At 38.1% G+C, this 26,076-nt stretch overlaps 1 protein-coding gene across 1 annotated transcript in view; it reads right to left on the reverse strand.

Moving 5' to 3' along the window:
• The window catches only part of IFT52 (intraflagellar transport 52), a 197,674-nt gene that overhangs the window by 64,033 nt on the left and 107,565 nt on the right, over positions 1–26,076 (reverse strand). The window lies entirely within an intron of this gene.

The raw sequence follows: 26,076 nt of genomic DNA on the forward strand, positions 1-26,076 counted from the left end.
CCTGCCTACTTGGCTACGGAAGTGCCCAATACTTACTTATCATCCTGTAAGTTATGAAGTGAAACAACAGACCTGGTGACAGTTTCTTAATGCATTTGACTGCTGTAAGGTTAATGATATAATTATCTCTGAGAAGTACCTATCATAAAAACTAGTGACTGAGAGAGAGGGGGGGGAATAAGGAATCAATGATTAGTGTGCAATACAGGAACATCTTGAATGGAATGAAATCCTAAAGTTAGAATGGATTTACAAAGAGAAAGTCCTACCTGACAAATACGACACTTAATTACTATGATGAAGTCATAAAGGATCCTGGACACAATTTTGATACTGTCTACTTAGATATTAGTCAAGCTTTTGATCTGTCCTCCAGGAGAGGCTGTATAGGCTGCATGGTGAAATTACTGGTAAGGTCCTTAAATGGATCCGGGCCTGGCTGAGCAAAAGAAGGCAGAGAATGGCAATCAGATGGCATTCTTCAGAATAGATTAGTGAAGTGATCAGGGTCCTCCATAGCTCATTATTGGCTCCCCTTATTTCTGATTAACCTCAATAATATTGATGGAATATAAAACAAAAGCCATAAAGGTTTGCTGATGATATAAAGGTAGATAGGTATGATGGTAAATAATCAGGGCCAGGCTATGCTTTTCAAAATGACTTATATCAGTTATACATATGAATTAAAAATAAATATTTTTCAAGATAGGAAAGACTTATTGGTTGCAAAACAAGCAGAACTGTAGTTTTCTTAGCAGTGTAAGCAGATGACTAAAAATGCCTAGAGGTGTATTATCAGTGTACTATTTGCAGTAATGTTTCTCAATCTGTGGGATGTAGAAACACAGAATTAAAAATAAATATTTTTCAAGATAGGAAAGACTTATTGGTTGCAAAACGAGCAGAACTGTAGTTTTCTTAGCAGTGTAAGCAGATGACTAAAAATGCCTAGGGGTGTATTTTCAGTTTACTATTTGCAGTAATGTTTCTCAATCTGTGGGATGCAGGAAAACTCTGGATGGGTGATCAGAAGGATAATCACATTAAAAATATATCATAATGGATAAACAGCCACTCCCCCGATTAATGTAAGGGTTGCGTTCTGCAGAACTCTACATAAGTTGGAATTTCACCAGTGCTTGTGCAGCACTTGAACTGTGCTTGATGAATTTATTGAATCAAAAAAGAAATTTCAACAAACATGTAAATAGAACACGTTATTTATTGTATTTATTCAATTTTTTATCTCATGCGCACGAAAAATTACAAAAGCATGCAATTTTAAAAAATTAAACATTATAAAATTACAAAAAAAGTGAGGAGACATGCATAACATCAGTAAGTTTTATCTCTCAGCATCATTGCCAGAATCGATGTCTTCAGATGATAAGTACGCCGGTGTGGAGGTTGAGGACTGTGGAGATTTAGAAGGGATCAGCCGCTCAACCTTACGAAAGAACATATTAATGGATGACTGGACAGTGGCTTTTTTTCTTTTCATCGTAGATTTCTTTGTAGCAAGCAAACATATCATTCACCCCTCTGTTAATGTTTAAGAAACATTCACTGTCAGGATCCATCTTCTCAAACCTTGCCATTGCCGATGCAATTTCACGAAATGCCATTGCCATCTCTTTAGTAATGAAGCATCTCAGCTCTTCATTTGGTTCATCATGAGCTTCGTCATAATTTTCTTCTTTCACTATTGCTGCATGAAAGTCAATACATTCTTTGTTAGATAATTCCTTCTCCTCTTCCTCTATTAACTCCTCGTCTTTTGGCAACAACCTTCAACTGAAGTAGCTCTGCAACCTTTACAATCTTATCTGTAACTTCTTCATATGATTCATCTTTTTCAAACCCTTTGAAGCCTTTTACGTGCCGTGGGCATATTTTCTACCATGCGCCATTTACAGAACTTTTAGTAATTTCTGCCTGGGCTTAATGTTTAAGATGGCAAGGTAAATATTGTAAGATTTCCAAAAGTCTCTTAATATAAAATTTTTCTCACCATTTATTGCAGACAATGCCGGAACAAATGTTGTGCATAAATAGTATGCTTTTAAATTTGAAATAACACCCTGATCCATAGGTTGGATGAGCGAAGTTGTGCTAGGCTAATTGAACTGTGGTACGCTTTTAAAACATTAATCACAGATGCCTAGAATGCGTATATACCATTAAAAAAATACTCCACGAGAAGGGTTCCAAGTTGGATGAATAGTGAAGTTGCCGCATTACCTGAGCAGAAAAAGGTAGCATGGAAAGGTTACAGAGCAACAAAAAGTACTGAAGCCTATAACAGCTACAAGGTGATGGTGTAATAGAGCCACAGAAAAGGTTCGACAGGCAAAGGTAGTTTATGAGTAATCACAGGCAAACAGAGCAAAGAGGGGGGATAAAGAATTCTTCACATATATAAATGCAAAGAAGAGCAGGACAAACCAGATCGGACCTTTACGTAAGGGAAAGGGGATAGTAATAAATACACCAGCTGCCGTTGCAGATGAACTCAACAGTTATTTTGCATCGATATTTACAAATGAAAAGCCTTTTGTGGCAATGGGAAATTGTGAGAGCGAAGTTAAAAAATATGTAATTAATGATATTGAAATTTCGCAAGATTATTTAATGAAAAAACTTTCGAGCCTAGAGACCAGTAAGGCTCCTGGAGTTAATGGAATATACCCTATAATCTTAAGAGAGGCGGCAAGCGAGTGCATTGAACCATTGAGGCTAATTATGCAAGCATCACTAGACTCTGGGGAGATTCCCATGGATTGGAAAAGTGCAAATGTATCTCCCATACATAAGGGTGGCTCTAAAAGTGAAGTTGGAAATTATCGACTTGTCATTCTGACTTCAGTAGTAGGGAAAATCATGGAGGCAATGATCAAGGGTGGAATTCAGGATCATTTGGATCGAATTGAAATTCTCAAGGATACTCAGCATGGTTTTGTAAAGGGAAAATCATGTTTAACAAATCTGGTTCGCTATTTCGAAAGGGTCACTCACGAGCTGGATTTAGGGAATAATTTCGACATTGTTTATTTAGATTTCAGAAAAGCTTTTGACTCAGTCCCACATGAGCGGTTGCTTTATAAGCTGGAACAGGTTGGAATCACTGGGAAAATCCTTAGATGGATAGAAGGATGGCTTCAGGGCAGGAGGCAGAGGGTTGTGATAAATGGCTATTCCTCAGATTGGGTTGATGTAAGAAGTGGGGTTCCCCAAGGATTAGTATTAGGACCACTGTTGTTTTTAATTTTCATAAACGACATTATGAAGGAATAGAGAGCGTGATGTCTAAATTTGCAGATGATGTTAAAATTGGTGGAGTAGTTAATGATCACTGTCAAGCTGAGCTTCTTCAGAGAGACCTAGATAGACTTCAGGAATGGTCAGACAAATGGGCAGCTGTGCTTTAATCCAACAAAGTGTAAGGTATTACACCTGGGAAACAGTAATCCCAAAAAAACTTATTCACTTGGTGGAGTTCAACTAAACCCAGTACTGGAGGAAAGGGACTTGGGTGTTACGATACGGTCAGACACGAAATTCTCTGAGCATTGTAAACAGGTTGCAAGGAAGGCCCATGGTGTCCTATCGATGATCTATCGAACTTTTGCAAGTAGAGATAGGGACGTGATAATCCCATTATATAAGGCTTATGTTAGACCACACTTGGAATACTGTGTTCAAGTATGGAGACCGCACCTAAAGAAAGATATCGGGCTTCTTGAAAGGGTGCAAAGAAGGGTAACTCGCCTGGTGAGATCGGCAAAAGGGCGTCCTTATGAAGAAAGACTTCGAATATGTGGATTGCAGAGTTTGGAAACTAGACACCATAGAGGAGATTTGATTGAGGTGTTTAAGGCTCTGAGAGGCATCAGTAAAATGAATGAGGACAAAATTTTCAAGATTATAAATGATGCTAGAACTAGGGGACATAAATTCAAGTTATGGGGGGAAATGTTTAGATTGGACTGCAGGAAGTTTTATTTTAGCCAGCGAGTTATAAATTACTGGAATAAGTTGCCTTCATGGGTGGTAGAGGCCGACAGTTTGGGGAAATTCAAAGGTCATCTGGATAGTACTTTCGGGTAAGGGAAGCACATAGGATGATAGGTTTAATTTCCTTTTTGTTTATTTTTTATTTTATTTTATTTTTTTTTATTTATTAATTATTATTATTTAGTTATTTATTTTATTTATTTATTTTATTTTTTTTTATCATTGTTTTGTTAGGATTTTTTATTTTTTTTGGCTGGTGCAGCATAAGCCATAGGCTTTCTTGCACCATGCGGCCGTTACTAATACTAGGCGATAGAAATATGACTCTCACGTTCGAATTGAAATCATCTAGGTGTGTAGGATGTCCAGGCGCATTATCTAATAGAAGCAAAACCTTTAAAGGAACATCGTTCTCACAACATTCTTCAACCTCTGGAATGAAACAGCATTTAAACCAATCCTCAAAGAGAGATATTGTTATCCATGCTCTCAGGTTCGATCGGAAATGCAAGTTTAGGGCGGCTTTATTGATGCCCTTAAATGCACGAGGATTTCCATAATGGTACACAAGCAGTGGTTTTAATCTGTAATCTCCTGCAGCATTAGCCCCAAGCAAGACCATGGCCCTATTTTTTGAATCCTTGAAACCTGGCATTGTCTTTTCCTCTTTGGCAATGTATGTTCAATCAGGCATTTTTTTCCAATACAGAGCAGTCTCGTCAACATTAAAAATTTGCTGCCTTGAATAGCCGGCTTCATCAACAAGTTTTTCTAACACATCACACAACCTCTCTGCAGCTGCAGAATCAGCACTGGAGACTTCACCGCACACTTTAACGTTGTGGAAACCAGCGCAACACTTGAATATATTAAACCACCCATTGCTTGCCACAAACTTGGCTTGCGGTTTGCAAACTTATCCTTAATATCTTCATGAATACTTCTTGCTTTTGCTTGAATGGCCATTGGACTTAGGAGCACTTGCTTCTGAATCTGATTTCCAATCTCTTCTCCAATAGAACCTTTATCTCATGGCTATTCCCAACCTCGTGTTGTTTGGCATTACCAGAATGCAAAACGGGATGACCTGATTTCCAATCCATATTATTAATAGCTTTTCCATCTTCGATATAGCGCCTGAATGCTGTCATCAATGTTGATCTTGATTGCGTTGATCCTTTAACACATTCTTTTATACGCGCACTGTCCCTTAAAATAGTACTCACTGTTGAAGCAGTGAGACATAATTCCATACAACATGATGACAAAAAACTTTGTCCTACTTCGTACTTCTTAATCATTTTCATTTCTAAATCAATTTAGTTCCCTATCCTTCCCTTCCCTATCTCTTCCATCATGCAGTATGATTGATGACTTTTGAGGTTATGATGAACATCGTGGCAAGATCCAATATTCCTTACATTTCGAGGGTACAGCTCTAAAACGGTGTTCGCAGGCCGGCCGCTAGTTAGTACACCAGACCGAACCTATTGGTAAATCTCTAGGAGGCTTCCGGATCAGCTAGTGTATAATCTTGCTACCTCTACTCTGCCAGATAGTGACTAGAGGGAGTCCGAGTAGTGTGTATGCGGGGAGCATTGTCGAGGCCACTTTATGTCAAGGATCTGGGTATATTCTTACCACGTGTACGCCATATCCAAAAATTTCATTACTTCATATAGCATGTCCCACCCACTTTTTATTACTATTGAATACACCATGAATTGTCAAACTAATAGAGCAAGCTTATCTGCAAAAAGATCTAAACTTCCCAAGCACTTCCTAATTCATTTCACAAATATACATAGTCTCAATTCTAATCTCAACGATGTCCATTTCCACTTGCAGTCTGCCAAACCCCATGTACTTTTTCTGACAGAATCTCAGTTATCGGTTGATTCAACTACTGCTCATCTCAGATTCCCAAATTATTCGCTGTATGATTCCTTTCTCCTCAAAGGTGGTACTTGTGCATATGTCTGTTCTGATATTCCCTGTCAGAGACTTGGCAATTTGGAATCTCCTCTCTTTGATCTTCTCTGGCTTAAAATCTCTCTACCTCATTGTGTCAAATTCATCTGTTGTCTCTACCATTCTCCCAACTCCACTAATCACTTGGAGCTCTTTGACTTCCTCTCTTTGCAACTTTCCTTTCTCCAGACCAACTTTCCTAACAGTGAGGTAATTTTCCTTGGTAATTTTAATGTTCACAACTCCAGCTGGCTTCCGTTTTCTAGTTACACCGACCCAGCAGGTCGAGATGCTGAGGCTTTTGCAATTACTAATGACCTAGCACAGATTGCTCATTTACCTACAAGAATACCGGACAATCGTAATCATACAGCCAATACGCTTGATCTTTTTCTCACAAACAACCCTTCTAAGTACACGGTCGAAGTGAGAGGTCCTTTAGGCACTTCAGATCACAACTTGGTGATTGTCTCTTCTCCAATAGAACCTTTATCTCATGGCTATTCCCAACCTCGTGTTGTTTGGCATTACCAGAATGCAAAACGGGATGACCTGCGAGACTTCTTTTCTTCTTTTCCCTGGTCGGATTACTGTTTCAAAACTTCTGATGTCAACATTTGCTCAGATCGTGTCAGTGAAATTTTTCTTGCAGGAATGGAATCCTTTCTCCCACACTCCACTTTAAATCTCATCCTTTATCTAAACCTTGGTTTTCCAATAAATGTGCTAAGGCTGTTCAAAAGAAGAATGTTGCATATCGTAATTGGCTTGTTTCTAATTCTTCAGTTTCATTTTCTGCCTACACCAAAGCTCGCAACAATTGTAAAGCAGTTATTAATCAGTCCAAACTAGAGTTTGAACAGGCTAAGGGTTGAAAACTTGCTTCTTGCCCTAATGGTAGCCGAGCATTCTGGTCTCTTGCCAAAGCTATTGGCCGCAACTTTAGCCCATCACTGCTCCCACCTCTGTCCAAACCAGATGGTTCTGTTGTCACTTCAGCCAAGGACAAAGCTGACCTGTTAACATCCCGTTTTTCTTCCAGCTCATGTATTAATGATCTTGGTAAAACACCTCCCACCATTCCCAACATGCCCCATTCAATGGCCCCATTCATATTATAAAATACTGGAATGACAAAATACATGCCCCATTCAATGGCCCCATTCATATTATAAAATACTGGAATGACAAAATACATGCTCCATTCATATTATAAAATACTGGAATGACAAAATGATGAATTCTTCTATGTCTGTATTTAGATACAGACAAGGAATGTTTTTTCAGATTTTTTTTGCAGACTATAATTTTGATGCATAATATCATAGTCAGATCTGGGGAATTTAATGTTCTGTTTTCCACCTGAAAAAGACATATAACATCTACAGAAGGCCCAAAGAGGAGTAACTATACTGGCTGTGGTCTAGTAAAAAATCTAAGATGGTTCCCTACGAGAAGCATCTTAGTACGTGAACTAGAACACAGAGCCTGGAAACTGGACACTAAGCGACAACTTAATCGAAGTGTTTATAATGCTTAGAGGAAATAAGCAGAATGAATTAAGCTCGGGCAATTTTATGTCAGCAGTGATATTATAAGGGGACAAAATATAAAATTTTAGGAAGCAACGGAACATTAGATCTAATGAAGTTAACTTTATACAGTATATTCTCAATCACTGGAATAAGCTGCCTCACAATAGAGTCTGATGGTGTTCAAGACATAATTGGGCAGTTACTTTTTAGCAATAGGAAAATTGTAATTGATTCGGGGTTTTTTTTTTTGTTTTTTTTTTTATGATTCGGGGTTTTTTTTTTGGCAAATGCAGAATAAGTTCACTTCCTTGCATCACTTCACCTGATTAATAGTAAATTCTAAACAGCTGCAATTCAAGAAGTCATCTGTCAACTTTTAATAATCTTGGATTCACTGTTGCTCACTTCAACTTATCAAATGCCATCAGGTCACTTGAGAAAAGGGACTGAGACTTTAATGATAGATCTGCAAGCAGTTACTAATACTTTGAATTGAAATTAGCAGCACCACCACTACCAATAAGGATCATGCCAGATATAAAAAATGCAAGTATTTTCTGCTAACCAAGATTTAGAAGAAAAAAAAATAATGCAGCATGTTTTAATTTTATTACAGTCACACTGGTTGAAAAAGAACACTTTCTCTTTCTCTCTTTCACTCACACAATGTATTCCAACGCCTGAGGTCACTTTTACACACTATATATTCAATGACACGAGTACGTAGCCCTCTTTATCTCCACTGCAGTGTGTTGGTCTACACTATATGACCTAGGCATGGTACTACAGTAAGTAAAGTGTAATGTGTGTTTAGTGTCAAGCGGCACCAGGGGTTTCCCCCATCTCCGCATTGTGATGGGTGTGCTAGTTTACTGGAAATGCCAGAGATTCAAAAGTATATGGATATTGTACATGTGTAGGGTCGCGTACCGTTGTTCATCTGGTCATTTAGCCGCTGGACCCCTACTGAGGCCCAACGTTGCCCCACTTTCATCCCGTGGAGGCAACCAGGAAACACCAGTAGACTAAGATTTACTCTGGCAGGTCCTGCCGCCTAATTTCCTGAGATTTCAGTGGCTAGGACCTTAAAAAAAAAAAAAAAAATATATATATATATATATATATATATATATATGTATATTATAATTAATATGATAAATAAAAGTAAAAGATGGCAGTTCGAAACATCCGGAAAGTTTAAAAAATTATATCAAAATGTCAAAAGAAAGTTACGATAGCCTACATCAGATAAAGGCGGGAAAAATTTGCTAAATACAATACTCCGAAAATAATAAATAATGAAATCTGATGTCAGCAAAGTAAATGATGATGTTTTCTGTTTTCACTCTTTAATACAATCTTTTATATATTATATTATTATATATATATATATATATATATACATATATACCCTTTATGCGCTCGCGTGGAAGGGAGGCACTAGGAATGAGAGGCCGAAAGTAGTGGGCGAAGGTGATTTTAGATAGTTTAATTTAGATTGTGTGGGGCATTCGCTTGCTTGCAGGTAGAGTGGGGGGGAGTAGATTGAAGACTGGGGCGGGGGAAGGCAGAGACATGGAGCCCATAGAGAAGACAGCTCCAGTTTACAGGGGGGGCATGCCCATGCCCCACCAGAGAGTAAGAATGGGGGTGGTGCGTGGGGGGGACGGAAACTACAAAGCCTTAAATGAATTTGCTCAGTACCTATACACTAGATTACTACCCTTCCACTGCCTGCAAACCACGAACAACAAGGACAAATTTAGTACTCCATGCACTCCGAACCTGAAAGCTCCACGATCAGGCACTGCCAGAAGGTAAGACCATTCCCATTAAAGGGAATGGTCTTAAATGGTACTTAGATTTCTGACCTGGTCAGAAATGATACTTAGGTAGAGTGTAGAGTGTATTTAGTGTCAAGCGGCACCAGGGGTTTCCCCCCATCTCCATGTTGCTTTCATTGTAGGTGTGCCAGTTCACTAGAAAGGCCAGAGGTTTAAAAGTGTATGCATATTGTATATACGAAATTTTTAGAAATCTTCAAGTACCATGTTAATAGACTAGAAAAGAATAGCGAAAGCTTAAAAAGCGGTACTCACCTTGAATTAATCTGCGATGGCTTACTTAGGAATCGTGGTTAATATTTAAGTTGAATTGTTAAATTGAATAAAATTAAAAGGGAGGAAGTAGGTAAATATTGACTGAGTTAAAATAGGCACAAGGAGACAGAAGCGTACATATCCAATCCTTGGTTTTCATTGAAGTAAAGAAGCAAACATATAATTGAAAACTAAATAGGTGAATATAGCGAAGCCACTAGTCATTACAAGGACTTTCGTTAGTTAAAACGTCTTCAGTTGGCAATGTGTGGGGAGAGAATGCGCATGGTATTTAAGAATAAAAAATTATACTCTCGTGATGCCTTTTTTGACATGTGGGAACTTTAATCTCGAGAGGTTCCAAATTGGGGAAAGATTGAAGGGGAGTTTGGAATTTAGAATTTTGAGGTTAGAGTGGTGCTTGTACCATTCAATAGCTAGGGCTTCCTATTGAAGTATTCTGTAGCTGGATTTTAGTTTAATGATGGAAATGGCAGAGTCAATGAGGGGATTGTGGTTGTGAGTCTGGGCATGAATTGTAAGTTCTGTAACAGATTGGTTAGACATGAGACTATGGAAATGGTAGTATGCACGGGTGTTGGATGTTTTTGATGAGCCAAATTTAGTAGTGGTACTTCCGATATAACATGTGTTGCAGTTTGGTTGACAATTAATGACGTATATAATATTATTAAGGTCGTTTGTAGGATATTTGTATGTGTCTTTATAGGTGCTGAAGAAGGATCCTAATTTGTTGTAGGTGGAAAAAAACAAGGGAGATATCAGTGTTGTTAAATAGGCGTCGGAACTGTCCTGCTAGTTCAGTGTGGTAAGGGAGGACTATGCAGATGTTTGTTTTATTTTTGTCTTTGGTTGGGGTGTTAGATTTAATTTTATTTTTGGCATTAAGGGTTGTATTTAAAATAAGTTGGTGGGGGTAACCTCTGGATATAAATTTGTCGGTGATATACTGTATTTCATTGTGACGGTCAGTGGGTAAGGAACTGTACTTTAGTGCATTGTGAATTTGGTTATATAAAACTGCCTTTTTTAGTGTTTAGAGGGTGATGAGAAGCAAAATGTAAGTATTTACGGGTGTTTGTATTTTTCCTGAAAATTTTCATATTTAATTTTGTGCCTGTTATATAGATAGTGAGATTAAGGAAATTTATCTGATTATTTTGTCCAATTTCAAGGGTGAATTTAAGTCTATCGTGTACAGAGTTAAGTTTTACAGGTTATCAATAATGGATCTGTTGCCTATTACAAGAATGTCATCGGCATAGCGCATGTATAGTTTTAGTTCAGGGGGAAAGGGGTGTAGAATTTGGCTTTCAATGGCGGCTAGGTAGATTTCGGATAATGGGGCCGAAATCCCTAGTCCCATTGGTAAGCCAAATATTTGTTGGAAGATTTTTTCGTTGAATCTAAAAAATCTTGCTTAATCTCACTATCTATATAAATTTCCTTAATCTCACTATCTATATAACAGGCACAAAATTAAATACGAAAATTTTCAGGAAAAATACAAACACCCGTAAATACTTACATTTTGCTTCTCATCACCCTCTAAACACTAAAAAGGCAGTTTTATATAACCAAATTCACAATGCACTAAAGTACAGTTCCTTACCCACTGACCGTCACAATGAAATACAGTATATCACCGACAAATTTATATCCAGAGGTTACCCCCACCATCTTATTTTAAATACAACCCTTAATGCCAAAAATAAAATTAAATCTAACACCCCAACCAAAGACAAAAATAAAACAAACATCCGCATAGTCCTCCCTTACCACAATGAACTAGCAGGACAGTTCTGACGCCTATTTAACAACACTGATATCTCCCTTGTTTTTTCCACCTACAACAAATTAGGATCCTTCTTCAGCACCTATGAAGACACATACAAATATCCTACAAACGACCTTAATAATATTATATACCTCATTAATTGTCAACCAAACTGCAACACATGTTATATCGGAAGTACCACTACTAAATTTGGCTCATCAAAAACATCCAACACCCGTGCATACTACCATTTCCATAGTCTCATGTCTAACCAATCTGTCACAGAACTTACAACTCATGCCCAGACTCACAACCACAACCCGCTCATCGACTCTGCCATTTCTATCATTAAACTAAAATCCAGCTACAGAATACTTCAATATGAAGCCCTAGTTATTGAATGGTACAAGCACCACTCTAACCTCAAAATTCTAAATTCTAAACTCCCCTTCAATCTTTCCCCAATTTGGAACCTCTCGAGATTAAAGTTCCCACATGTCAAAAAAGGCATCACGAGAGTATAATTTTGTATCCTTAAAATACCATGCGCGTTCTCTCCCCACACGTTGCCAACTGAAGACGCTCTTTAACTAACGAAAGTCCTCGTGAAGACTATTGGCTTCACCGGATTCACTTACATAGTTTTTAATTATTCTTCTTTTCTTTTATTTCGATGACAACCAAGGATTGGATGTGTACACTTCTATTTCCTTGCGCCTATTTAACTGTCAACTTTTACTTACTTCCCTCCCTTTTAAATTTTTCAATTTAAAATTATTATTCCCGTCCGCTGGGGTACGTTCCAACCCCAACTGGGTTCAGAAAGTTAATTCTATAATTTTTACTCTAATTACAAAGCTGAAACTCGCTATAGTTGGAGCCAGAACTGTTTTCTTGAATTTTCCCACTTAAATTTTCAAAACCTTCTATTGAATTTCACGCAAATGACAAAAATGTGACATCAAGTATGCATTTTTTTAGGCCTTTTCAATTAATTTTTTTATCCCCACCCTAATTAGCCTAGAGCTTATGAAACCCGACATTTGATTCGTTTCTTGTTGTGAAGCACGCGAATTTCTTTTCACAGAGAGTAGCAGTTCAGATAAACAACTCCGCTGAATACCAGCGACGCGTGGGAAGTATAAATCACGTGACCTCGTCCCTCGCATGGAGTCAGAAGGGAGAAGTGTAAATAAACAAAAGACGGCCGGGGAGCTACTGTTTTTGACCTAAGAAGCAATACAGCGATACAGTAATAATAACAGTTTATCAAAGGTGAACAGATCGTATTTCCTATCTTCAACGCGTATTGCTCCTACGAACAGAAGATAAAGGAAATTCATCTGTTGGAAACGGAAAAAACTGGTGTAAAACTGATAACACTGCAATGCGCATTTGATAAAAAAAGAATTTTTGCTTTATTGTAATTGTTTTTAGTAAACAATATCGGAACAGCAGTTTCCTGGGTTTGATCTTCTAACCAAATTTCGAGAAAATATCTGTTTTTAGCTGCGTTATAAACTTTGAAAACTGGTGCATCAAAAGAAAAAAAAAATCATCCGCTATGAATAACGTTCTTTTTTGAAATGTGTATTGTTCACAAAACTGCAATATTTCTAACAATACAAAAGCTAACAGATTACGACTAACGTGTGCTCAAAAAGTATTGTTAGAAGATATTTGCTTGTTACGCTTTGATGTCATTGCAAAGGGAGAAGTTCAGAAGCCGAATAAATTCACTATCCACGGTCATAAAGTTGTTCTGAGCTGCAATAAACAGATAAACTCCGCTGACAAATAGACTTACTCCCCAACACTTTTACTGTTTTACTGTGGTTTTTGGCACATGAGTCAATGCGGTTTCTTGTATTCCCTCCCTCCCTCCCTCCCTCCCTCCCTCTCTCTATATTTCGGAATCTCTGACCATGTGGTCATCACGGAATATAAACAGAAAATTTGTTTGTCGGAATGCTGCCCATCAATTATCAACTCTTTTACCGACCTTCTAATGTATGTTATGTTCAAATAATCCACTTTGCGAAATTCGAAAGTGCTACATCAATTAGGAGCAAAAACGGTTTGCCCAACATAATGAATTACTTTATAGGTATAATAATGATTTTACTGACTGGAAGAAAGTGTCTACAATAAAAGGCGAAAACACGCGGTCACTCAAAGGATAAGCAATACAGCGATGTTTGAAATTTATAATGCAGTTCACTAGCTAATATTTCCAGAGGAATTATTCTGGATTTTTTATCAAATGAGCGCCAGACCAAAATCGGACTAATTAGTAATTCCGCATCCTAGGATGAACTGACTAATTAGAACTCCAGCATCTGTGATGAAACGTCGTGCACACCGATATCATTTCCTACAGCAATAATATAAAGAAACGAAGCAAAATATTGTAACAGAGCTATAATGCAAAATAATGTTAGAAAGTAAAAATGCAAAATATTGTTCTCTAAAACAATTGCAGTTTCGGCATCCTAGGATGAAGCTGACTTAGAGCTGCAATGCTGTTTTTTTTTTTATTATTATTATTTATTTTCTTTATTTATTTTTTGTTTTTGTATGGGTGGCTCCTAGAACAAAAGTTCATCTCGGCCTCGTTGCTCTGTTCAGTTTTTACGCATTGTCAGGGTAAGGCCAGTGTGTGTCGTGAAAAAAAAAAAAAAATCATCCCGCTTAGGAATATCCCATGTTGGATGAAGACAGATGAAAAGGAAGGCAAGAGAGAGAGAAAAAAATTTTTCATCCCGCACGGGAGAAAGTGACAGGAAAGAAAAACTGTTTGTGAGCTTATGTGTGTGTTCTGTATTGTGATGTTGTATTTGGGCATTCTGGCTACCTGGAAGCAGCGATCACCTGGACGACTGCCTCCAGGTACTCGTCCCTAGCAGGAGGGCAAGATCTCCCCTGCTAACTGCACGCCCTCCTCCCTGGGGAACTACTAGTAGTAGTAGTAGTGGCATGTGATGCAAGAAAGCAAGTGTATGAGCTTATGCAGCATCAGCCAAAAAAAAAAAGTTTCCCAGGGAGGAAAGAAAAACTTGTATAAAATGAAGAGAGGGAAGGAGAAAAGAGGAGAAGCACTATCCCGGGCCAGGGAAGCCCCAATCCAGGATGGATTGCTAGAACAACACAAGAAAAAAAAAAATAATAATAATAATAATAATATAATAAAATAAAATAAATAATAATAAATAAAATAAATGAAAGTTAGCACTCTGGACCATTGACAATCTCTTGGCCTTCTCCCCACCAAAAGGGTATTTTTTATTCTCTCTCTCTCTCTCTCTCTCTCTCTCTCTCTCTCTCTCTCTCTCTCTCTCTCTCTCCAGGGTCGGACTAGAAAGGGTGGACTCCCTCCCCTAAGGAATTTTTTTTCCCTCAAGTGAAACAAGGGAATTGGAAATTTCATGAAAATGAACTCTGTTTTTCTTCATTCGGTGAACGGCTACTCTGTCAGCGCAAGAGAAGTGAAATTACATTTGCAGCTCAGAATGGAATTCAAACATTGAAACACATGACATTTTTTGGTGAATTTTTCGGGCGTTGTGTGATAATGAAAATTCAATTTTTCTCTGGAAATTTTTTTATGATATCGAATGCATATCAAGGAAATATTGAAGTATTCAATAACAATTACTTACAATTTCCCAATCCCTCACTACGAGTAATGGATTGTTCTCACAATCTGTTACTAGCTGCGCATTTTTTTTTTTTTTTTTCGTTTGTACACCAGGTGAGATGCATGTGAAGTTCCTTCGATATCAGTTTTCAAAGTTTATAACGCAGCTATGAATAGAAATATTTTCTTGAAATTTCGTAAGAAGATCAAATATACATCCATGAAACTGCTGTTCCGATTTAGTCCTCTAGAAACAATTACAATAAAGCGAACTTTTTTTTTTATGAAATGCGCATTGTAGTGATCAGTTTTTTTCTTTCCGTTTCCAGTAGATGAATTTCCTTGATTTTTTTAGTAGATAATACATATTGAAGAAAGGAAATGCAATATTTTAGTTTTTCAAAACCAATTCGTTGCAATTCTTTCGTACAACAATTACGAAAAGCAATAAAGCTACTGTTGTGAGTGAGCCATGCAAATTAGTGTTCGCAAGTAATGATGCTCAACTGTTTGTTTTCCACGAAAGTTGTTTACAGTTTCATTTTCTCCTTGGATCACCTTGGTAACCCTAATGACGTAAGCTTGACCAGTCAATTATCTCTCTGCGTGCGTTGATTCGTTTTAGCCAGAGGCGCCGAGCTGACGCGCGAATTTTTGAACTAATGCTGTAACGCGTTTTATTTTCAAAGCTTGGATCTTGTTTTGCCGACATCAAAATTTAGTAAATTGAAATGTGATCGTACATTTTTGCTGTTTTAGAGTGAATTAATAGTTTTTGCTGAGCGATAAAGGTAGGAAATCAAAGAATATACTTCTGTTTATGTATATTGAGAGTTTCAATTTGGAAAATTGAGTAGAAATTATGAAAATTATTAGTTTTCTTCGGGGGGAGCAACTTTCGAGTTAGGGTTAAAAATTAGACAAAAACAGGGCGGACCTGGCTCGGGTTAACCACTCTACCTAAGTAAACCATCGCAGATTAATTTCAAGGTGAGTACCGCTTTTTAAGCTTTCGCTATTCGTTTCTAGCATATTGTATATGTATTGTATATGTATAATGTACCGTTGACGATACTTAGGTAGGTGGTAGACTTCAGAGTGCCTGGCACATGTATGACTGCACCCAGGGTATCCCAGCAGAACATCGTCCAAGGTATGACACTGCCGCCACTGGAGTGTTTTCGTCCCACGATGCATCCAGGCGCCATCACTTCCCCATGAACGACGCACACATAAACAGCCGTCCACATGGTGCAACAGGAAACTTGATTCATCAGACAAGACGACCTTCGTCCAATCATCCAAGGTCCAGTTTCAATTCTCGCATGCCCACGGTTCACTAGCAACAGCTTTTCTGCTGTTGCCAGTGAACCATGGTTAGCATGGGCACTCGGAGCGGCTATGCAGTCACATTTTCAGCAGGGTTCGATCTACTGTGTGTTGTGACACATTACACCAGCATTCCAATTAACGATAAGTTGCGCCACAGTCGCCCTTCTGTTGCTGTGTACCATCCGGGAGCCTTCACTTACCTCAAAGCATAGATGAGCCGTGGTCTTCCAACACCTCGCCGGCGATTTGTCGGTTTTCCCTCCTCCGATCACTTTCAGTAGGTACAGTGGATTCTGGTTATTTGGGCCACCGGTTAATCGGGGCAGCCATTTATTTGGGACAAATCTTAAAAAAAAAAATAGAAACCAATCGAGAAAATAGCCAGGGTTTACTTCACTTAATTGGGAGGCGCCTCCGTAGCCAGGTGGGAAGGAGCAGCAGTGCGTAGCACACGCTTCTTGATTAGACCGGGGTTCGAGTCCGTCACCACCAAATACGGAGGATGCGGAAAGGTCAAGGGAATGACCCCCGCATATTCCTGGAGCAATATGGCCTTAGTTGCTAATGCTCCTAAAAACCAAATAACAAAACAAAACAAACAAAACTTAATTGGGACAGCATGCCGTTTAATCAGGGCAGGAGACCGCAGCACTGGAGATTACCCTACGATTGTCTCCGATGGTACCACGTGGTTCGGTCGAAATTCTGGAGGTCACAACCATAAAACAATTAGCAGTCATCTGTTTATTAGGCTTTTCTGTTAGTGAAATCTATCATAAACAGACAGTAAACTCGATCGTACTGAATTTGCGATAATACCGACAGCTGGAATTCTGTGGGTTATTATGGCGAAACGTGTTTACACTTCCATGAAATCTTCAATCATATAAAAAAAATTAATTTTCAGAATCTTCTCTTCTTTTTAAAGCTTTGTAACTTGTTACTCCGTTCTCACTTGTGCGTATTGTGTTACTTGCAATTTGTGTGTGCCGTGTTCTTTGTTATTGATTGCTTATCTTTTTACTGTTTTAAATTTTAATCCCCACCCACAAATGTCAGTGAGCAGAAATGTCAACTAGTTAGTATGTACTTATTACAGTACGTATTAATTATTCAGATTATCATGTATATTCTTCCGATTTTCACGTATCATTTAATTTTTTAATTGGTAAGATAATAAAGGGTAAATTTGTGCTTAATATATCTTTGCTTTTATAGCGTGTGGATAATATTCCTCCTATTTTTGCTAATTAGAATAGCTGTTTAATAGAATTAAAATTCAATTCACAAACGTGATCATAATGACCGGCGCTTATTGCACATCGTATAGTGAATGGTACTTTACTATGCTACCTATCAAATCACGTTACGATGGTGACTCCATCTTAACGTGATCTGATTGCACAGTGAACCAATTGTAAAGTGGGGGGGGACATTGTATTTTTAACTATTTATGTGAAACTTCAGATAATTGGGGCAGCCGCTTAATCAGGCCAAAATGTACTAGTCCCGATGTGTCCCAAATAACCTGAATGGACTGTACTAACCACGGCTGACCATGAGCACCCCACCAGTCGTGTCATTTGCTCTGACCCAATCGTCTGGCCATTGCAATTTGGCCTTTGTCCAACTCGCTTAAGTCTGCTGTCTTTCCCATCTGAAGAACAAGAGTAACACTGATTGATGGAGCTAAATATCGGGTGTTTTTTATACAGTGTTACGACCTGCACACGTGCCGTCGTTTAGTGCAGTTGCTTCGATTTGTATAACGACTCGCTGGCCATAATGTTTGGGCTCACCGGTATATCTATATGTATGCATATGTGTGTGTGTGTGTATGTGCATATATGTATGAGTACTGGGTTTTCTGAAAAAAAAATTCAAAGTTTTACGTGTGAAACAACTCAAATTTATTCTTATTTTTATACAGATATATAATAAAAGCTTTATTTATCATCAATTTGCTACAATTCGAAAATTGTAGATCTCTTAAAGTACCATTTAAAACTGACACAATATAATAGCATAGCTTAATTTAATTTATTATGATACTCACCTTTTTATAATCTGCATTGAAGTTGGAATAAATTGGATGATAATTTTAAATTTAAGTTAGCATGAATAAGTTAGGATTTAAAAACAGAATTAAAATGTGCGCAAGGAAATAGAAGTGCACATCTTCATCCTTGGTTGTCAATTAGCATTAGCATTTTAGCATTAGTAGAAGCATTTGATGCAAGAAAGCAAGCTTATGCAGCATCAGCCAAAAAAAAAAAAAAAAAAAAAACCCACTTCCACTTCACCCCTCTATTCGTTCAAAATACCTGTCCAGCTGAGCCTTAAACTTATTTAGGCTATCAACCTCCACCACAAGGGATGGCAGTCTGTTCCACCAACCAACCACCCGCTGGCTAAAGGCAAATTTCCGCACGTCTATCCTACATCTGTCTTTCCTCAATTTGAATTTATGCCCTCTCAGGTGATTTTTCTGAGCTAGAGGAAGAATCCCATCAGCATTGAGCATGCTTAAACCATTCAAGGCTTTATACACCTCTATCAGATCACCTCGCTGGTGCCTAGTCTCCAGACACTGTAATTTGCAAAACTTAAGCCTTTCTTCGTAAGAGCACCCCTTTGTTCCATTCACTAATCTCGTTGCCCTTCTCTGTACTCGTTCCAGCAGCTCTACGTCCTTCTTGAAATGAGGCCTCCAGACCTGTATACAGTACTCTAGGTGTGGCCTGACCATTGCCTTATACAAGGGAATAATCACCTCCTTATCCCTGCTGGAAAAATTCCTGTATATCATTGACAATACTCCATGAGCTACTCTTGCAGCCCGTCTGCACTGCTCAGAGAACTTCATATCTGCCTGCACAATCACCCCCAAGTCCCTTTCATTCTCTACCACTGTCAGTGTAGTACCACAGAGTTGATACGTTGCTCTGGGGTTGCTGTTTCCCATGTGTAGCACTTTACATTTGTCAATGTTAAACTTCATTTGCCACCTCTCAGCCCATCTGCTCAACCTTTCCAGATCCTGTTGCAGCAGCATAGTGTCAGTAGTGTCCTTGACAACCCTGCCAACCTTTGTATCATCTGCAAACTTGGACATTAAGTTTGATATACCATCATCAATATCATTTATAAATACAGAAAACAATAATGGACCCAACACTGAGCCCTGAGGGACTCCACTAATAACATTAGTCCACGATGAGCAGTGTCCATTGATTACCACTCTCTGTCTTCTCCCCCTCAACCACCCCTTTATCCATAGCAGCAATTTGCCTCCAATGTCACACTGCTCCAATTTGTGTAGCAGACTTCCATGTGCAACAGTATCAAAAGCCTTTCTAAGATCCAAGTATATAATATCAAAGTTATTCCCTGCATCCAGTTCTTTTGTGACTGCATCATAGTATCCAATCAAGTTGGTCAGGCAAGACTTCCCCTTAACAAAACCATGCTGTGTCTGAGCTATAACTGAAGTCTTGTCTAAATGATCCTGCAGTGCTTCTTTAACCAGTGCCTCCATTAATTTTCCTGGAACAGAAGTTAAGCTCACAGGTCTATAATTACTTGTGTCAGCCTTTGATCCTCCTTTGTGAATTGGGGTCACATTTGCACATTTCCAGTCTATGGGCACCTCCCCTGAGTCCAAGGAAGCTCTCATAATTATGGCTAAGGGTTTGCTTACTTCCTTTGCTGCCTCCTTTAATATAACTGGATAGATCCCATCCACCCCGGGTGCCTTTCTTGTGTTTATCTTCAACAGTTTCTCCTCCACTTTACTCCCAGTTATTTCAAGATTCTGTAGCTTACTGCTAGAGTTGAATACACCTCTGGCATTCCCCTTGCTGAATAACTCCTCATGTGTGAATGTCGATGCAAAATATTCATTTAGTTTGTTAGCTACCTGAGCAGGATCATCAACAGTTGACCCATCAATATCAAGTGGACCAATCTGATTCATCCCCTTCCTTCTAGAGTTTACATAAGTAAAGAACTCTTTGCTGTTTTTCTTTGCATCCCTTGCCAAGGATTTCTCGTAATCTGCCTTCGCCTGCCTAACCTCCTTTGTAACTTGGTTGCATATCAACTTGTATCTATCATAGGCTTCTGTGTCATGTGTTAATTTGTAAGTATCCCATGCATTTTTCTTCTCTGCCATATGCCTCATTAGTTCATCTGACATCCATTTTGGCCTAAACCTTGAACAATATTTCTTAGTTGGTATGTAAAGCCTAGTAGCTTCCAAAATAAGTTCTTTGAATGCTTCCCATTTTGAATTTGCTGTTGGTAACATCATCAGTTGGTCCCACTGTATAGAATTTAAATACTGTCTCAGTCCATCGTAGTCGCCTTTACGGAAGCAATAACCCTTCCCTTTACCCCTAATGGTAGTTACCTCTTTCAGTAAATCCCACTTCAGCACACTGTGATCACTGCCACCTAGTGGTTCATTTATCTGCAGATTCTTAATGCATGAAGAATCACTGCTGATAATCAAATCAAGAGTATTACTCCCTCTAGTTGTCTCCCGAACATGCTGATGTAGAAAACAATCATCCAATAAATCCACAAAAGCCCTGCTAGTGTGTGAGTAACCAGCCCCCAAATTCCAGTCAATATCTGGGAAATTAAAATCTCCCATTATAAGACTCTCTGATTTACTGGCCCACTCTATTTCCCTGTACAGTTCCTTATTATACTCATCAGAGTCATTAGGCCTATAGCACACTCCTACTCTCAATTTTGATCTCCCAATGCTTATGTCACACCAAACTGACTCAACACTGCACTGTCCAGTGATGTCGACTGGCTTCACTTCCTTGGTTTTTATGTGTTTCTTAACTAATAGCATAACCCCTCCCCCCTTCCTATCCTGTCTATCCTTTCTGTAGACGTTGTACTCCCCAAATTCCAGTTCTGCATCCCTTATATCTGTGTGACACCACGTCTCTGATATCCCAACAATATCTGCCTTTGATGTTTTGAGCAATACCTCAAATTCATCAAATTTATTTACTAAACTCCTAGCATTGGTGTACACGCAAGTATAGCTGCACCTGTTTCTATTCTTAGCTACCCTAACACATCCCATGTGTTTAATTGTACCGCAATGGCTCCCAGCAGTCTCTGAAATACCATGCATCTTGTTTTTCAGGCTTCTGCTCATTCTAATAGAAGCAGTGCAAGAATCTCTTTCACCTCTGCCAGTGGCTACTGTCAATCTATTGGTCTTTGTCTCCCCTCAAGCTAGCAGTTTTCCGACCCACCTGTCGGAAACGTTTCTTAACTAATAGCATAACCCCTCCCCCCTTCCTATCCTGTCTATCCTTTCTGTAGACGTTGTACTCCCCAAATTCCAGTTCTGCATCCCTTATATCTGTGTGACACCACGTCTCTGATATCCCAACAATATCTGCCTTTGATGTTTTGAGCAATACCTCAAATTCATCAAATTTATTTACTAAACTCCTAGCATTGGTGTACACGCAAGTATACCTGCACCTGTTTCTATTCTTAGCTACCCTAACACAACCCATGTGTTTTTCAGGTCAATGTTGAAATTTGAAACGATTTTAGTTATACGGTTGGAAACAGAAGGCCAATAGCCATAACAAGTGGCTTTCGTTTTACACGTCTTCAGTTGGCAACGGTAGAATGAGAGTAAACGCGTGTATTTAAGAAGACTAGGTTCCCGTGATGCTCCTGGATACACGTGGAATCTCAGGTGCATGAGATTCCAGACCGGTGCTATGTTATAGGGTAGTTTGGAATTTAATACTTGAAGAGTGGAATGGCGGCAAAACCATTCTATAACTAGGGCTTCATATTGGAAAATTTTAAAACTGGATTTTAATTTGATAATAGGAATGGCTGAATCTACTAAGGGGGTGTGGTTGTGGGATTGAACATGTGTTGCTAATTCAGTATTGGACTGTCCCGTCCTAAAGCTATTGTAGTGGTAGTAAGCACGTGTGTTTGATGTTTTGGTAGGACCGTATTTTGTGGTGATGCTACCAATGTAGCAAGCATTACAGTTATCTTGACATTTTATTAAGTAGATGATATTATTCATGTCACTAATGTGGTAATTTTGTGTATCTTTATATGAGTTGAATAATGAACCTAGTTTATTGTAAGATGAGAATGTAAGGGTGATATCAGTACTTTTGAATAAACGGCGGAATTGGTTGGCAAAATTACTATGGTAAGGGAGGATAATACGTGGATTATTATTGGACATGCGTTTGGGTGGGTTGTTGATATTATTTTGGACTGTGATAATAGTTTGTTTGATTAATTGAATAGGATATTTCCTAGATATGAATTTACTTGTAATATATTGTAGTTCATTATTAAGGTCATAATGTGTGGAACTGTATTTTATAGCATTGTAAATTTGATTATAAAAGACTGCTTTTTTTGTGTTGAGGGGGTGATGTGATTCAAAGTGTAGGTATTTGCCGGTGTGAGTATTTTTTCTAAAAAAATTCTTGTTCCTAGTTTTGTATTGCTTCTGTATATAGTGAGGTTTAGGAAATTAATTTGCCCCTTTTCTTCCAATTCCAGGGTATATTTTAATCATTTATGCATGGAATTAAATTTAATGAAAAGATCATTTATTGTGGATTTGTGCCCTATTAAGAGGATATCATCAGCGTATCGTATAAATAATTTAATATCAGGGGGTATGGTTGTAATATATGATTTTCTACAGAGGCTAGGTAAATTTCAGATGGGGGGGCTGAGATTCCTAATCCCATAGGTAGGCCGTAAGTTTTCTGGTAAATCTGATTAAGAAATCGGAAGTATTAGATGCCAGATACATTAGATGCCAAATGCCTTAACAAAACCATGTTGTGTCCGAGCTATAACTGAAGTCTTGTCTAGATGATCCTGCAGTGCTTCTTTAACCAGTGCCTCCATTAATTTTCCTGGAACAGAAGTTAAACTAACAGGTCTATAATTACTTGTGTAGCCCTTTGTCCTCCTTTGTGAATTCGGGTCACATTTGCACATCTCCAGTCCATGGGTACCCCCCCTCTGAGTCCGAGGAAGCTCTCATAATTATGGCTAAGGGTTTGCTTACTTCCTTTGCTGCCTCCATTTGATATAACTGGATAGATCCCATCCACCATGGGTGCCTTTTTTATGTTTTATCTTCAACAATTTCTTCTCCACTTTCCTCTCAGTTATTACAAAATCATCTAGCTCACTGTCTCTAGCATTCCCCTCCCTGAATAACTCCTCCTAGGTGAATGTAGATGCAAAATACTCATTTAGTTTGTTAGCCACTTAAGCAGGATCATCAACAGTTGAAACATTAATATCCAGTGGATCAATCTGATTCATCCCTTTCCTTCTAGAATTTTCATAGGTAAAGAACTCTTTGTTGTTTATCTTTGCATCCTTTGCCAAAGATTTCTCATAATCTGCCTTTGCCTGAGTCTTGTGACTTGGTTACAGAGACCAGCTTATATCTATCATAGGTTTCTACCTATGATACATCTACCATGTCACCCATTAATTTATATGTATCCCATGCATTTTTCTTCTCTGCCGTATGTCTCGTTAGTTCATCTAACATCCATTTAGGCCTAAACCTTGAAAAATATTTCTTAGTTGGTATGTAAAGCCTAGTAGCTTCCAAGATAAATTCCTTGAATGCTTCCTATTTTGAATTTGCTGTTGGTAACATCATCAGTTGCACTCTTTGAGTAAATCCCACTTCAGCACAATGTGATCACTGCCACCTAGTGGTTCCTTTATCTGCAGATTCTTAATGCATGAAGAATCACTACTGATAATCAGATCAAAAGTATTACTCCCTTTAGTTGCCTCCCAAACATGCTGATGTAGAAAACAATCATCCAATAAATCCACGAAAGCCTTGCTAGTGTGTGTGACCAACCCACAAATTCCAGTCAATATCTGGGAAATTAAAATCCCCCATTATAAGACTCTCTGATTTACTGGCCCACTCTATTTCCCTGTACAGTTTCTTATTATACCCATCAGAGTCATTAGGCCTATAACACACTCCTACTCTCAATTTTGATCTCCCAATGCTTATGTCACACCAAAATGACTCAACACTGCACTGTCCAGAGATGTTGACTGGCTTCACTTCCTTGGATTTTGTGTTTGTTAACTAACAGCATAACCCCTCCTCCCTTCCTATTCTGTCTATCCTTCCTGTACACATTGTACTCCCCAAATTCCAGTTCTGCATTCCTTATATCTGTGTGACACCACGTCTCTGATATCCCAACCATATCTGCCTTTGATGTTTTGAGCAATACCTCAGATTCATCAAATTTATTTACTAAACTCCTAGCATTGGTGTACACGCAAGTATACCTGCACCTGTTTCTATTCTTAGCTACCCTAACACATCCCATGTGTTTAATTGTACCGCAATGGCTCCCAGCAGTCTCTGAAATACCATGCATCTTGTTTTTCAGGCTTCTGCTCATTCTAATAGAAGCAGTGCAAGAATCACTTTCACCTCTGCCAGTGGCTACTGTTAATCTATTAGTCCTTGTATTCCCCCCCCCAAGCTAGCAGTTTTCCGACCCACAATCAACCTTCAAAACATAGATCTACATAAGTACTCCCCAGAGTCTATACAGGACAAACATTGATCAATGTTTGTCTTGTGAAGTGGCTAAAGATTATAGGCACATTACATTACAAGTAAATCTGTGGGTCTCAAACTTGTTATCTGTGAAATTAAATCATCAAATTAGAATTAGAATCCCAATTGTAATAGTAACATATTGTACAATAACTGTAAGACTAAGCATTTTCTGTGCTAGATTTGAAAAGAAAAAAAAAACATCATTGCAACACTAGTTTGAAAGAAAAAGATTCATAAATAAAGATTTTTTTACAGTGTATTAACAGTACATTAAATGCTAAATCTTTAAAAATATTTGATTCTTATCTACCTTACTTTCAAAAGCTGATGTTTTGAAAAGTCTCTGAATAAGAACAAAAGCTTGCAATATTGTGGTACATGTATTAAATCAAATTTTTGGTGTCAAAAATTATTTTTTATTTAGATCTTTAGTATATAAATCAAATGTTCATCAATAAATTGAGAGTTTACTGTAATACAAAGTTAGCACATAACATTTTTATATCAGGTTTGCAATTAATGGTGTTCTGCATTAGCTGAATGCTGAACACTGATGTAATAAACTCATTCTAAGTATTGCAATTTTTTATATCTTATAAAAATCAATCAATAAAAAACACTCCTGTAGATTAAGAACTTATGAATCACTTACTTTAATTTTATTATTTTCTTCTTTGTCAATATACTGATCTGAAAACATATGAGCAGAACCCAGTACTGCTAATTTACCTCCAGATTTCTGAAACATAGTTTTAAAATTTAAACAAATTATTCTTATAGATAATTTTAAAATCTTATAAAGTATACCTTATTAAGCCCACTTAGTACCTGTATGCTGAAATGTATTTATGCAAATCTAGACCACCTAAGGCTATTGTGCACCACAACTACCCCAGGAAAGGTAAGGTATGTGAGGGTGCTATGTGTATTCTCTTCACTAGCAACTGGGAAAACAGTAAGAATCATAAGCACAGGTGTTAAACATTTGATTCCATTTCCCCCCACACAGAACCACAATCACCAGTGTGTGTGTG

The sequence above is a fragment of the Mastigoproctus giganteus genome, chromosome 4 (assembly GCF_048544385.1).
Source record: "Mastigoproctus giganteus isolate SK-2022 chromosome 4, ASM4854438v1, whole genome shotgun sequence".
NCBI lineage: Eukaryota > Metazoa > Arthropoda > Arachnida > Uropygi > Thelyphonidae > Mastigoproctus > Mastigoproctus giganteus.